The following is a 16316-nucleotide window of genomic DNA, read 5'->3' as shown; positions in this document are numbered from 1 at the left end:
TTCTTGAACTGAACATGTTCATCTACGATTATGGCATTGTCAACCATTGGTCGTAGCACACGTCCCTTTCCAGCCTCCCAAAATGAATATGTATTCCTTCGGTATTCATGTGTAGCATTGTGGTCATACTGCCATGATCTCCCCAATAACAAGTGACATGCATCCATTGATATGACATCACATATCACCATATCTTTATAATCACCAACAGAGAATTTGACGCGCACCTTATGTGTGACCTTGAGCTTTCTAGTATGGTACATCCACTCGACACGGTCGGGCTGTGGGTGCCTCCATGCAGGTAACCCCAAAGCATCAGCCAACCCTTTGTTGACTGCATTGGTTTAGCTTCCACCATCTATTATGAGCTTGAAATTGGTGTTGTTGATTTTACATTCGGACTAAAAAATATTCCATCGCTGGCCCTTATCCTCAATACGATCCTCTTACACTCATTGCACCATTAATGATGGGTATGCTTACGTTGCATCAAAACTCATCAAAGTCCCTTTTTCTCCATCTTCAGATTTCTCACTAGAAGTGTTAGCATTTTTTTTCTTCATCACTTTCAGACATGTATCCTTCTATCTTGAGGAGGACTCTCCTCTCATTAGGACACTCAGACTTCTTATGCCCCCTGCCACCACACTTGAAGCCCACAATATCACTAGTACGCGAATTAGAAGCACGAGATGATTCAACCTCGGACTGAGATACTTCCTTGGTAGCCGGCTTAGAATCTGATTTGAAACCACCGTCACCACCACTTTCTCGCTGAAAATTACTCGCACTGAATTTACTAAATTATCATGACTTCCACAACACTTTACCTGCTAATCTGCCCGAATGGCATCGTGTAACAACCCGTGTAATCCATTATATTCTACCATATCGCACGATCTTGTATGTCTGATTTCAGACCATGCAGGAACCGTGCCATTATAGCCTCTTCTTGCTCCTCTACCCCTGTATGAATCAGCAATGTTTCCATCTCCTTATAATATTCCTCAACACTAGAGTTACCTTGACAAAGTTGTTGCAGACGTGTGTAGAAGGTTCTAGTGAAGTGCTCCGGAACAAAGTGTCTCTTCATGATATTCTTCATCTGATTCCAAGACTCCGGACGTCCTCGCGCACGACATAGTTGGTTCCACCATATTAAAGCATAACCCATGAACTCAATAGATGCAACACGAACCTTTTTCTCCTTGGTGTGCCGCTGCCCATCAAAAATCTGCTCCACGCGCATCTCCCACTCCAAATAATCATCTGGATTATCTTTTCCACTGAATGGCGATATAGAAATTTTTATCCTGCCAATACTGTCATCCTCATAAGCATGATGCGCAAGTTCATGTCCTCCCACGTGGCGCGCGACACCTCCACGATGATTATAAGGATGACGTACATGCTCATAATAGCTACCAGCCCCCTTGGACAAATGATCTTGATGGTCACCATGGTTTTGAACCTGTTCTTGTACCCGATGTCCAGGTAATTGCCGATGACGTCTCGGCACAATGAACCCATCACTAGGCGGTGATCGTTGTCTTAGTCGATGAACGGCCTCAACCACATCAGCTATCTTTTTTCCAAGACTTTCCTCCACCTTGTCGATGCGCCTTCCCACTCGATTCAGCACAAAGTCACAAGTTGCCTCCAATCCTAGCACGATAGCTCGCGCAACACTTAGACCATAGGTGGGCAAGGGTATCTCGTCCTCTACATCACCTTCATGTGCAGCGTGCAAACTTGAATTTGAGTTTTGTGAATTCACCATGCTAGCAACTCAAATAGATCAACTTCAAAAACTAGAGTGAAAAATTGTACTGTGATAAGCCTTGATCTGATACCACATGATGAGACCCGACTAGACGACGAGTCGTTTGTTGGCCCAATCTTTCACGGTACAATGAAATCAACAACGAATCACGATGAATAATTCTTGTAATAGCAGAAATAGCTGAAGAAGTAATATACTGGCTCTTCGGATCAAGCAAATTGCAAGAAAACCAAAGAACAGAAACTTGCGTATGGAATCAATCGGATCAATCCTCAAGCGTAGCAGCAACAAATCCCCATGGATCAGCAACAAAGACGATATTTGATGTCCCCCGACATGGGACGTTTTCTATAGTTTTATTTAACTCCAGCAAAAAACAATCTCTCGTACAAAGGCCGAAGCATGTCTATTATATAGGCTATACGCTAACCAAAATGATCCTAACAAACCAAACTAGAAACAGACTCTATCTCTTTCATGTTTAAACTAATCACAATTTAACTAATTAAGTATCGGGCATGCTAATCAGTAGAATCCAAACAAACCTGGACTGACTCACAAGTCACGACCTGAAAATACCACAGTGTTATACCAATACTAATTGTCTACTATTGTCTACTCCGGCCACAAAAAGTACTAACATGGATGAGCCGTGAAATTTGGCTTCACTTCTTGCGCAGCGACGAGTTCAACTGAAACTTCTCCAAATTCAAATAGTTGGCACTTCCTCTCTTAAGTTTGTCAAAGTGTAACTAGGAGAAGTTGTATACTTTTCTTCCTTCGTGATGGCACATGGAATAACACTCAATATACTTGCATTTTACCTCTCCTTTAAAGTTTTCTTCTCACTTAGCAAATTATGTGCATGCAAAATAGTAGTAACTGTAGGGCTAGTGATCACTTCAATTCCTGTAAGTGTCACAAACAACACTAGAGTTCGTACTAGAATAACACCCATGATACATATCAATCAACCCTAATGTCACCTAGATACTCCAATGTCACCTCAAGTATCCGTGAGCTAATTATACGACATGCATCAAACAATTTTAGATTCATCATAGTCAATCCAACACAAAGAACTTCAAGGAATACCCCAAGATTTCCATCGGAGAACGTAGTATGAAAATGTGCAATCAACACCTATGTATAGATCCCCAAGGTCACTGGAATCCGCAAGTTGATGCCATAACATATATCAATGGAGTAAATAGAAAAACTCAATGTCACTACAGGTATCCGCATGCAAGACATACATCAAGTGTTCTCAAATATAATATTCAATCCAACATAACTAGATCTCAGAGGTAAAGATTTAATTCATCACAACAAGATGGCAAGGGAAGAACACCATATGATCCAACTATATTAAGAAAGCCCGTGATACATCAAGATCGTGTCATCTCAAGAACAATAGAGAGAGATCATACACATAGCTATTGGTAGATACCCTCAATCCTGAAGAGGACTTCTCACACATTATCATGGTGAGAAAGAGAGAGTTGTTGATGGAGAGGTGCAGCCCCGAAGAGATGGATACGATGGCGGCCACGACATCGGCGGTAGCGGGCACGATGCAGGCGATGGGCGGCAGCCCCTTGGCCCCCTTCATCCTTTGTCTTGGTGCTGCAATGGAGTAGCGTGTCCCCTCTTTGCGGATGTCAAGGGAGAGGCAAATTCGTCGCTTTTGGTGGCTGCCCCGAAATTAGGATTTTCATCTCCTTATATGTGCCTCCATGGTGCTCTATGGCCCTCCGATGGATGGACCCTTGATCTAATGGTTCTTGGACACATCTAGAAACTTTCTAGGGACCTCTCACAGCCCCATGAGTCCTCAAAGTCTTGTCTTGGCCGCATATTTATTAAATATGGTAAGAGTTGGACTCAATCACGTCATCAATTCTTCTAATCCCATAATCAGATATTTTTCTCCGGTAAAATAGGTCTAGAGATCGCATGTGAACTCCGTTTTGGACAAATTTATAGTCCACACTTAATGCCATAAAATTCCCCACATTTTTGTAGTCTTAACTTTTTTCCATTTGACGACATATTCGGGGCTAAACCTAGATCAAAAAGTGAGAGTCCTCGTCCAATAAGGCTCCTTTTGCATTTTCTCGCCAATTTCTAATTATTTCCTACACATCAAAGTGTAAGACAAGAACTTGTTTATTTTTGCAACTATTAATAGGTTAGGCCCAAGAAATCATAAAAACCATAGTAAAAACATAGGACAAATGGTAGAAAACGAGCATGGAGCATCAAAAGTTATAGATACGTGTGGGACGTATCAAGGTCATCCCTAGATTTCCTTGCCTTGGAGAATCTATTTGTAGCAACCTGGCTCCGATTGAGTCAATCCTATATGTATCTGTGTCATCCCTGGATCAGTATGTTCGCAAACATAGTACATCAATGTACATATCAAAGTGCAATCACAGGTAAAATAACGTAAAATTGATATATACCTCATGAGTCTTAGCGGAAACCGAGAAACGGGAGTAGGGTCCCATCAACACCAACGATAGGTTGAGGGTAGACTGATACGTCCATTTATATCATGTTTTGTAACTGTTATTTATAGTTTTTTATGCATTATACCACTTGCTGGAGTAATTGTAATGATTTTTCTCTCATAATATGCAAGGTTTACGTCTAGAGGGAGAATACCCGCAGGTGGAATTCTAGACCTGAAAAAGCTATGTCAAATATACCTATTCTGCACATATCCAAATGGGCTAAAACGTTACAAAGATTTATTTTGGAATAAATAAAAAATACTGGAGGAAAGAAGTACCAGAGGGGGGCTACCAGGTGCCCACTAAGCACGAGGGCGCGCCAGCCCCCCTGACGCGGCATGGTTAGTGGCCCCCTTGACCCACCTCTGGCGACCATCTTCTGACTTAAATACTCTTTTAAGCTGAAAAATTTAGGAGAGGACTTTCGGAACGAAGCACCGCCGTCTCGAGGTAGAACCTGGACAGGAGCACTTTTGCCCTCCGGCAGAGCGATTCTACCGGTGGAACTTCTCTCCCAGAAGCGGAAATCAAGGCCATCATCATCGCCAACAACCCTCTCAGCTTGCAGAGACCAATATTCATCAACATCTTCATCAGCACCATCTCCACTCAAATCCCTAGTTCATCTCTTGTGCTCAATCTTCTACCGGAACCTCAGATTGGTGTGTGGTGTGTGACTAGTAGTGTTGATTACATCTTATAGTTTATGCTTTATGGTTTATTTGGTGCAAGATCATATGTTCAGATCCAATATGCTATTTAATACCTCTCTGATCATGAGCATTTTTATCACTTGTGAGTAGTTACTTTTTTTATTGAGGCAACGGGAGAAGTCATGTTGCAAGTAGTCATGTGAAGTTGATACTTGTTCAATATTTTGATGATGTGAATGTTGTGATTCCCTTAGTGGTGTTATGTGAACATCGACTACATAACACTTCACCATATTTGGGCCTAAGGGAATGCATTGTGTAGTAGTAATTAGATGGTGGGTTGCAAGAGTGGCAGAAACGTAAACCCCAGTTTATGCGCTATTGTGTAAGGGGCTGATTTGGATCCCAATGTTTAATGCTATGGTTAGAATTTATTGTTAATACTTTCCTCATAATTCCGAATGCTTGCGGGAGGGATTATCATAAGTAGGAGACTTGTTCAAGTAAGAACAACACTCAAGCACCGGTCCACCCACATATGAAATTATGGAAGTACTGAACGTGAATTAACCCAACTTGACAAAATTGACAAGATGAAATTCCCGTGTGCCCTCTAGAACGCTTATCCTATTATAAGAAACTGTTCCGGCATGTCCTTTGCCACAAAAGGATTGGGCTACCTTGCTGCACCTATTGTTACTATTGCTACTTGTCACTTGTTACAATTATCTTGCCATCAAAGAACTTGTTGCCGCTATTTTAGTGCTTACAGAAATTGCCTTGCTGAAAACCACTTGGCAGTTCCTTCTGCTCCACGTTGGGTATGCCACTCTTACTTATAGAAAGGACTATGATTTATCCCCTATACTTGTGGGTCATGAAAACTCTTTACTCGCACCATTGCCGAGGAGCAACGCGCCTTTGGTAAGAGGAATATGGTAAAGGAACATTTATATTACGTGCTGAAATTTATTGTTACTTGTCACAATGGAAAGTAATCCTTTGAGGGGTTTGTTCGAGGTATCTTCACCTTGACCGAAAACACCAAGAGTTCTCCCTAAACCTGATCAACCTACTAAAAATGTTTATTATGAAATTCCTTCGGGTATGACAGAGAAACTGCTAGCTAATCCTTATGCAGGAGATGAAACAAAACATCTAGATATGCACCTAATCTATGTGGATGAAGTTTGCGGATTATTTAAGCTTGCAGGTTTATCCGGAGATGAAGTCAATAAGAAGGTTTTCCCTTTATCTTAGGGTGGAAAGCATTGACATTGTATGGGCTATGTGATGATATAGGATCTTGGAACTGGAATCAATTGCAATTGGAGTTTCACTAAAAATATTATCCTATGCATCTTGTTCATCGTGATCGGAATTTTATCTATAATTTTTGGCCTCGTAAAGGAGAAAGTATCACCCTATCTTGGAGGAGGCTGAAGTCAATGTTATATTCATGCCCCAATCTTGAGCTCACAAGAGAAATTATTATTCACAATTTTTATGCTTGGCTTTCTCGTAATGAGCAAACCATGCTCGATACTTCTTGTTCTGGCTCTTTAAAGAAGACTATTGAATTCAGGTGGGGTGTTTTGGAAAGAATTAAAAGAAAATCTGAAGATTAGGAACTCGATGATGGTAAAGAGAAAGGTATAAAACTTAAGTTTGATTATGTTAAATCTTTTATGAATACTGATGCTTTCAATGATTTTAGCCCTAAATATGGACTTGACTCCGAGATAGCAGCCTCATTCTATGAAACCTTTGATACTCATGTTTATCTCCCTAAAGATAAATGGTTTAAATATCATCCACTTGTTAAACAAAAAGTTGAAGAACCAATTGAAGTTGAGGATGAAACTATCATTTACAATGTTGACCCAGTTGTGCCTACTGCTTATATTGAGAAACCACCTTTCCTTCTTAGGATAAAGGAACATGCTAAAGCTTCAACCATGGTTAACAAAAGTAATGTTAGAACAACCAAAACCTCTGAGAAAATCAAGGTAGAACCTAGTACCGCTATGGTAAAAGATCTCTTGGTCGATAATATTGATGGGATGTTATTTATTTTTGTGATGAAGCTCCAAGATTTGCCAAACCTAATACTGAAGATACGAATAGACTTGTTGTTGGCATGCATGTCGTCTCAGTCAAAATAGGACATAATTACTATCATGGTCTATGTGATATGGGTGCTAGTGTTAGTGATATTCTTTTTACCTTATATCAAGAAATTATGAATGAGATAGCATCCGCTGAAATAGAAGATATAGATGTTACTATTAAACTTGCTAATAGAGACACCATCACACCACTTGGGATTGTTAGAGACGCTGAAGTCTTGTGTGGAAAAGTAAAATATCCTACTGATTTCCTAGTACTTGGATCACCACAAGACGATTTTTCCCATATTATTTGTGAGACCCTTATTGAACACTGTCAATTCTCAAGTAGATAGCAAAAAGGAATGTGTCAGTGTTAATTTTGGTGGTATGTCTCATGAGTTTCATTTCTCCAAGTTCAGTAAGCAACCCCATGATAAATAATTGCCTAGTAAAGATGAAGTAATTGGTCTTGGTTATATTTCCATTCCTTCCACGGATCCGTTAGAACAATATTTGCTCGACCATGAAAATGATATGCATATGCGTGAAAGAAATGAACTAGATAATATGTTTTTTGAGAAAAATCCTATCCTTAAACACAACTTTCCTATTGAAACTCTACGAGGTCCACCTCCACCCAAGGGTGATCCTGTGTTTGAATTAAAGCTATTAACTGACACTTTGAAATATGTTATCTTGATGAAAAGAAGATATATCATGTTATTATCAGTGCTAACCTTACAAAGCATGAAGAAGAAAGATTGCTAAAACTCTAAGGAAGCACCGAGCTGCTATTGGGTATACTCTTGATGATCTTAAGGGCATTAGTCCCACTCTCTGTCAGCACAAGATTAATATGGAACCAATTGCTAAACCTGTTGTTGATCACCAATGAAGATTGAATCCCAAAATGAAAGAAGTGGTAAGAAATGAATTGTTAAAGCTTCTAGAAGCACGTATAATTTATCCCATAGCTGATAGTAGATGGGTAAGTCATTTTCTTTGTGTTCCTAAGAAAGGAGGTATTACTCCTGCTCCTAATGATAAAAATGAACTCATTCCACAAGTAATTGTGAGTGGCTATAGAATGGTAATTGATTTTAGAAAATTAAACAAAACTACTAGAAAATATCATTATCATTTACCTTTCGTAGACCAAATGCTAGAAAGATTATTGAAGCACACATTTTTTTTGCTTTCTAGATGGTTATGCTGGTTTTTCTCAAATACGTGTGTCACAACCTCATAAAGAGAAACCCACCTTTACTTGTCCTTTTGGAACCTATGCTTATGGGCGTATGCCTTTTGGATTATGCCATGCACCTCCTACCTTTCAAAGATGTATGACTGCTATATATTCTGATTTTTGTGAAAAGATTGTTGAATTTTTCATGGATGATTTCTCCGTTTATGGAACTTATTTTGATGATTGCTTAAGCAACCTTGATCGAGTTTTGCAGCGATGTAAGCAAACTAATCTTTTCTTGAATTGGGAGAAGTGCCACTTTATGGTAAATGAAGGTATTGTCTTGGATCATAAATTTTTGAATGAGGTATTAAGATGGATAAAGCTAAATTTGATGCAATTAAGAAGATGCCATGTCCTAAATATATTAAAGCTTAAGGTATCTGTTGTTTCCTTGGTGATGCTAGTTTCTATAGGAGGTTTATGAAAGACTTCTATATAATTTATAGGCGTCTTACTAATTTATTACAAAAGGATGTTGCTTTCATTTTTTATGATGATTGTGTAGAAGCCTTTGAAACACTTAAGGAAGCCTTAACTTTTGCACCTATTGTTCAACCACCTGATTGGAACTTGCCTTTTAAAATAATGTGTGATGCTAGTGACTATGATGTTGGTGTTGTTCTAGGACAAAGAGTTGATTAGAAATGTAATGTTATTCATTATGCTAGTAAAACTCTAGACAGTGCCCAGAGAAATTATGCTAGCACTAAACAAGAAGAATTTTTAGAAGTTGTATTTTCTTGTGATAAATTCAAATCTTACATAGTTGATTCTAAAGTAATTGTTCAGACTGATCATGCTTCTATTAATATCTTATGGAAAAGAAAGATGCTAAGCCTAGACTTATTAGGTGGGTTATTTTGCTACAAGAATTTGATTTGCATATCATTGATAGGAAAGGATCTGAGAACCCCGTAGATGATAACTTGTCTAGGTTAGAAAAAGTGGTTGATGACCCACTACCTATTGATGATAGCTTCCCAGATGAACAACAACTAGATATGGTCAATGTTTCTCATAACACACCGTGGTTTGCTGATTATGCTAATTACATTGTTGCTAAATACATACCACCTAGTTTAACCTATCGTGAAAAGAAAAAAAAAACTTTGTTTTAAGACATTACCTTTGGGATGATCGACATCTTTATAAAGAGGGAGTAGATGGTATTATTAGACATTGTATACCCGACCATGAACAGGAACAAATCTTTCAGAAGTGTCACTCCGAGGCTTATGGAGGACACCGTGCAAGAGATAGAACTGCACACAAGGTATTATAGTCTGGATTTTATTGGCCTAGTCTTTTCAAAGATGCTCATAAGTTTGTCCGCTCTTGTGATGAATGTCAAAGAATTGGTAATATTAGTACACATGAGGAAATGCCTATGAATTATTCACATGTTATTTAACCATTTGATGTTTGGGGATTTTATTATATGGTACCTTTTACTTCCTCTAATGGGTATACACATATTTTGGATGTTGTTGATTATGTCACTAAATGGGTAGAAGCTATTCCAACCAATAGTGTTGATCATAATACCTCTATTAAAATGCTGAAGGAAGTTATTTTCCCATGTTTTGGAGTCCCTAGATACTTAATGACTGATGGTGGTTCACATTTTATTCATGATGATTTTCGTAAGTTGCTTGCTAGATATGATTTTAACCATAGAATTGCATCGCCCTATCATCCTGAGTCTAGTGGTCAAGTAGAATAACCAATAGAGAAAGAAAATTAATATTGCAAAAGACTGCCAAAAGGCCCCAAAAGAATTGGTCTAAAAAATTATATGATGCATTGTGGGCCTACAGAACAGCTTATAAATATCCTATGGGTATGTCTCCTTTTAAAATGGTTTATGGGACAACATGTCATTTACCTCTTGAGTTAGAACATACATCTTACTCGGCAATTAAAGAACTCAACTACGATTTCATACTTGCTGGTGAGAAGAGTTTATTCGATATTAGCTCATTAGATGAATGCAGAACCCAAGCTTATGAAAATGCCAAACTATTCAAAGAAAAAGTTAAAAGATGCCATGACAAAAGCATCCACAAGCGAGAATTCAAAGTTGGTGATTACGTTCTATTGTACAATTCTTGTCTTAGATTTTTTGCAGGAAAACTTCTCTCCAAATGGGAAGGATCATATATCATCAAAGAAGTTTATTTGTCTCGAGCTATTAAGATCAATAATCCCGAAGACACTAACCCGAAGGTGGTCAATGGACAAAGAATAAAGCACTATATTTCTGATACACCAATTAATGTTGAAACAAATGTTATCCAAACCATGACACCGGAGGAGCACATTAAGGAGACCTGCCGGGACACTGTGGACCCCTTAAAAGGAAGAGGTATGTGATACGATAAGTAAACGAACTCAGAAAAATCCGCAAAAATATTTTTTGTTAGTTTTGGAATTTTAGAAAAAATGGGAAATTGATAAACACACGGGAAGGCAACCCACGTATCCAATAGGCACGAGGGTGCGCTAGCCCCCACTGGCATGACCTGGTGGCTAGTGCCCCCTCGAGCACCTTCTCGGCTCCATTTTCTTGTGCGACACGTATTTCCTTGTATAAAAATTCTATGTATATATCTCTTGATGATTTGACCCCAGTACCACAAAGAAATCCTCCGTTCTTGTTTCATGTTGTTTTCCTGGCAGATCTGGAATTATGTCGTCTCAGGATTCGGAGGGAGAGAGCTATGTCACTGACTACATCGTGAACCCTAAGGCCTACGGAGAGGTGGATCACTACAGCTGGACTACAGAGGAGCAGGAAGACGAGGATATGAAGGAAGCAAAGGGGGATAGCTCCGAGGAAGAGGAAGACCCACTACCTCAACCTGGATATGCACGTGGAATTCAAGAAGTAAAGCCTCCCCAACAAGTACAAGCCTATGGTCCAATTTATCCCTTCCCGTTTTCTCGAGGAAAGCAAAGCGGCATTATGTGAAAATATATTAAAGGTGGAGTTGGAGAATGAGGGTCTACGAGAGGATAATTTCAGAAGAACACACCACCACCTCCTCCATCTTCATCACCAAAGAAGGAGACTTGAGTACATAGGTATGGGCACTCCCCTTGGCTTGTGACAAGCTTAGGGGAGGTTCCCCGGTATCATATCAACATCACTTTTATTATCTTTATCCATCTTAGTTTGATCCATCTTTTTCGAGTGCTAGCTTCGTGATCTATCTATCTATCTATGTAATTGATTGAGAGTTATATAATAAAGTATAGTTTGAGTTTTGCTTCTTTACTTTCTTTCTGCAATCAAAATAAAGGAAAATAATGAAAAAGATCATATGCTAATCTTCTAGTAAGTAGTGACATCACATAAGGAAAAGTATAAGTGGTAAAATTTGTTGAAGGTTGACAAACATAGCATTGCTCGGTGATGCAACACATGAAAGAATTAATAAGGGAAGAGAAGATTTACATGCAAATACACTACCCTTCACATCTTTTATGATTCTGAGCCCCCATTAATTATGGTATGCCAAAATCGTTCACATTTGAGTGGTATTTCCGCGGCAGATGCCAGGGGGTGGCTTAGTTCGTTGTTTGGGACCAACGGGCGTCGGCGGTGTGTGGGAACAGGTGTGGGCACAACACACATGACATCGATTTACCCAGGTTCAGGGACCTCCGGTGAGGTAAAACCCCTAGTCCTGCTAGTGTGACTATATGAGACTCATGGTACAAATGGTGCTCCTCGATCTGTTCGTGAGGAGGGAGACAGATCTTTAGCTGCCGGCCTCACTGCCTCGATGGTGTCTCGTGTATCTCATATGGGGATTGGATCAGCCTCTCTCTAGGATCGTCCTCCCTCTCGTGGGAGCTGAAGTAGGGATTTTATAGTGCAGCCTGGTATATAAAGTGGTACGGATAGGACAGGAGGCGGGACCTGGCTACCAGCCTCTCTGGCTAGTTGCGAGACAGACCGGCTATCGGGTCTTGTCTGTCGCGAGGCACGCCGTCCGTGTGCATCAGCGGTCAATGCGTCGGCTCATCATGGAGAGCGTGGCTACAGGGCCGTCACGCCCGGTCAGCCTTGGCGGTAACTGGGGTCCTGTAGCCTCACTGACCCCTTCATCATTGCGCCCGTGGCCACGCCGAGCATGTCAGTAATTACTGCTGCCATGAGCACCTCTGCATCATTCGTCTTGTCTTGTCGCCATATGGGGCTATGGTCGGATGGTACGGGAGCTGTCTGATGTCCGCTAGAACTACGTCGGTATTTCCCCAAAGAGGAAGGGATGATGCAGTATAGCTATAGTAGGTATTTCCCTCATGATGAGACCAAGGTTATCGAACCAATAGGAGAACCTCCTCACACCACGTAAACAACACTGATAACCCACAAGTATAGGGGATCGCAACAGTTTTTGAGGGTAGAGTATTCAACCCAAATTTATTGATTCGACACAAGGGGAAGCCAAAGAATATTCTCAAGTATTAGAAGTTGAGTTGTCAATTCAACCACACCTGAAATATTTAGTATTTGCAGCAAATAATTAGTAGCAAGGTAGTATGATAGCAGCAGTAGCAACAGTAACCAGTAGCAGCAAAGTGACAGCAGTAGCAGCAGAGTAACAGCAGTAGCAACAGAGTAACAATAGCAGCAGTACAGCAGTAGCGGCAAAGTAACGTAGCAAGGACCATTAGGAAAAACTCGTAGGCATTGTATCAGTGATGGATGATTATGTCGGATGTTATTCATCATGCAACAGTTATAACACGGAGAGATATGTAACTAGCTCCAGTTCGTTAATGTAATGTAGGCATGTATTCCGTATGTAGTCATACGTGCTTAGGGAAAAGAACTTGCATGACATCTATTGTCCATCCCTCCCGTGGCAGCGGGGTCCTAATGGAAACTATGGGATATTAAGGTTCTCCTTTTAATAAAGAACCGGACCAATGCATTAACACTTAGTGAATACATGAACTCCTCATACTATGGTCCTCTCCGGGAGTGGTTCCGGCTATTGTCACTCCGGGGTTGCCGGGTCATAACACATAGTAGGTGACTACAACTTGCAAGATAGGATCAAGAACACACATATATTGGGGACAACATAATAGGTTCAGATCTGAAATCATGGCACTCGGGCCCTAGTGACAAGCATTAAGCATGGCAAAGTAGTAGCAACATCAATCTCAGAACATAGTGGATACTAGGGACCAATCCCCGTCAAAACTAACTCGATTACATGATAGATCTCATCCAACCCATCACCGTCCAGCAAGCCTACGATGAGATTACTCACGAACGGTGAAAATCATCATGGAATTGGCGATGAAGGAAGGTTCATGATGACGATGGCGACGATCTCCCCTCTCCGGAGCCCAGAATGGACTCCAGATCTGCCCTCCAGAGGAAGAACAGGAGCTGGCGGCGCCTCCGTATTGTAAAACGCGATTAACTTTTCTCCTTGATTTTTTCCGGACGAAAGGGACTAAATAGAGCTGAGATTGGAGGCGGTGGGGCAACGTGGGCCCCACAAGCCCGCCAGGCGCGGCCAGGGGGGCCCGCGCCTGGTGGGCTTGTGGGCTCCACGCTCTAGTTCCTCCGTTGATTCTTGTGCCGGTATTTGTATATATTCCACAAAAAATCCCCGTAAATTTCCAGGTCATTCCGAGAACTTTTATTTCTGCGTCAAAACAACACCATGGCAATTCTGCTGAAAACAACGTTAGTCCGGGTTAGTTCCATTCAAATCATGCAAATTAGAGTCCAAACCAAGGGCAAAAGAGTTTGGAAAAGTAGATACGACGGAGACGTATCAACTCCCCCAAGCTTAAAACATTGCTTGTCCTCAAGCAATTCAGTTGACAAACTGAAAGAGACAAAAGAAAAACTTCTACGAACTCTGTTTGATCTTGTTGTTGCAACTATGTCTAACGCATATCCATAATTTCAGCAAGATCACAAGCAAACCACACAAGCAAATGACATCTAGGTCTCACGGTAAACTCATATCAATGGCATAATCAACTAGCGAGCAAATAATAATGAGTTTCAAACGTCAACACTTCAATCAAAACAATCATGAAGCAGTACGAACAAATGGTATCTTGCTAGCTCTTTCTGAGACCGCAAAACATAAATGGAGAGCACCTTCAAAGACCAAGGGCTGACTAAACATTGTAATTCATGGCAAAGAAGACCCAGTCACAGTCATACTCAACATCAGTCAAAAGCAAATCATAAAAATGACAGAGGTGCTCTCTAATTGGTGCTTTTATAAGAAGAGGATGACTCAACAGGAACATAAATAGACAGGCCCTTCGCAGAGGGAAGCATTGATTTGCACAGGTGCTAGAGCTCAAGCTTTGAAAACAGAGATAATAATTTTGTGTGGCATGCTTTCATTGTCAACGCAATGACCAAGAGTTTTCACCATCTTCCACATTACACATACTATAGGCGGTTTCCAAACAGAAAAGTAAAGTTTTGACTCCCCCACCACCGGTCAATCACACTCCACGACTAGCCGAATACTCGGGTGCCGTCCATACCAACATCAATCCAGGGGAGTTTTGTTTGCAATTATCTTTTCGATTTGAGCATGGAACTGGGCATTCCAATTACCGGCCCCTTTCTCATGAATGATAGTGAATAAACACATATCGAGGGTAACACGCCTAGCATGGAAGATACTGATAGCCCCTATCACCACATGAGCGGTTTGGGCATGCAAAACAGATTATTTCTTGAAGGTTTAGAGAGTGGCACGTGCAAATTTATTTGGAACGGCAGGTAGATACCGCATATAGGTAGGTATGGTGGACTCATGGGGAACAACTTTGGGTTTATGGAGGTGGATGCACAAGCAATATTCCGTCTTAGTACAAGTGAAGGCTAGCAAAAGACTGGGAAGCGACCAACTAGAGAGCGACAACAGTCATCAGAATGCATTGAGATTAAACAACATTGAGTGCAAGCATGAGTAGGACATAAATCACCATGAACATGAATATCATAGAGGCTATGTTGATTTTGTTTCAACTACATGTGTAAACATGCGCCAAGTCAAGCCACTTGAATCATTCAAAGGAGGATACCATCCTATCATACGACATCTTAGTCATCTCAAAATTCATGTTGGCATCCAAGACAAACCATTATAAGCTCCTAGCTAATTAAGCATGGCATCAGAAACTATGATCTCTAAGTTGTCATTGCAAACATGTTTCTCTCACAACAAAGCTGAATCAGGAATGATGAGCTAGTCATATTTACAAAAACAAAATAGATCGAGCTCATACCAGCTTTTCCAGGCTCAATCACTTCATCATATATCGTCATTATTGCCTTTCACTTGCACGACCGAACGATGTGAACAATAATAAGAGTGCTCGTGTATTGGACTAAGCTGGAATCTGCAAGCAAACACAAAGGAGAAGACAAAGTAATATGGCTCTTTGACAGATAAACATATATGCATGCGAGAGCCACTAAACATTGTAACCACGGTCTTCTATCTTGACCCAAAGAAAAAGAAAACTATTTACACGGGAAAGCTCCCAACAAGCAAAAGAAGAACAAGAAAATATTTTTGGGTTTTCTCAAACTAGACAAACACACGAAAAGAAAGCGAGAAAAAGAAATAAACTAGCATGGATGATATAGTGGCAAAGTGTGAACACCGACTAACAAAGTGAAAGCATAAGCAAGAATATAAAGTCGGTGAGGAACACGTACTCCCCCAAGCTTAGGCTTTTGGCCTAAGTTGGTCTACCCCCCAGGAGGGAAATAACCAGCTCCGGGGTACTCCGGAGTGTACTGAGGGTGCCACTGTTGTGTGAGCTCCTCTGGCTCCCACTGATAAACTGGCGTCTGGTACTCGATTGGTGGCTCGGGCATGGGCACCTGTGGTTGGGCTATGCCCCAATATGCGTAGATCTCCGATGGCATAATAATGTACCTGCCTATATGAAGGTCGAAGAAAGAAGGAGCAGGCAAAGTAATAGTCT

This window comes from Hordeum vulgare, chromosome 7H, assembly GCF_904849725.1.
Source record: "Hordeum vulgare subsp. vulgare chromosome 7H, MorexV3_pseudomolecules_assembly, whole genome shotgun sequence".
In the NCBI taxonomy this organism is placed as follows: domain Eukaryota; kingdom Viridiplantae; phylum Streptophyta; class Magnoliopsida; order Poales; family Poaceae; genus Hordeum; species Hordeum vulgare.
This window is presented reverse-complemented; position numbering follows the sequence as displayed.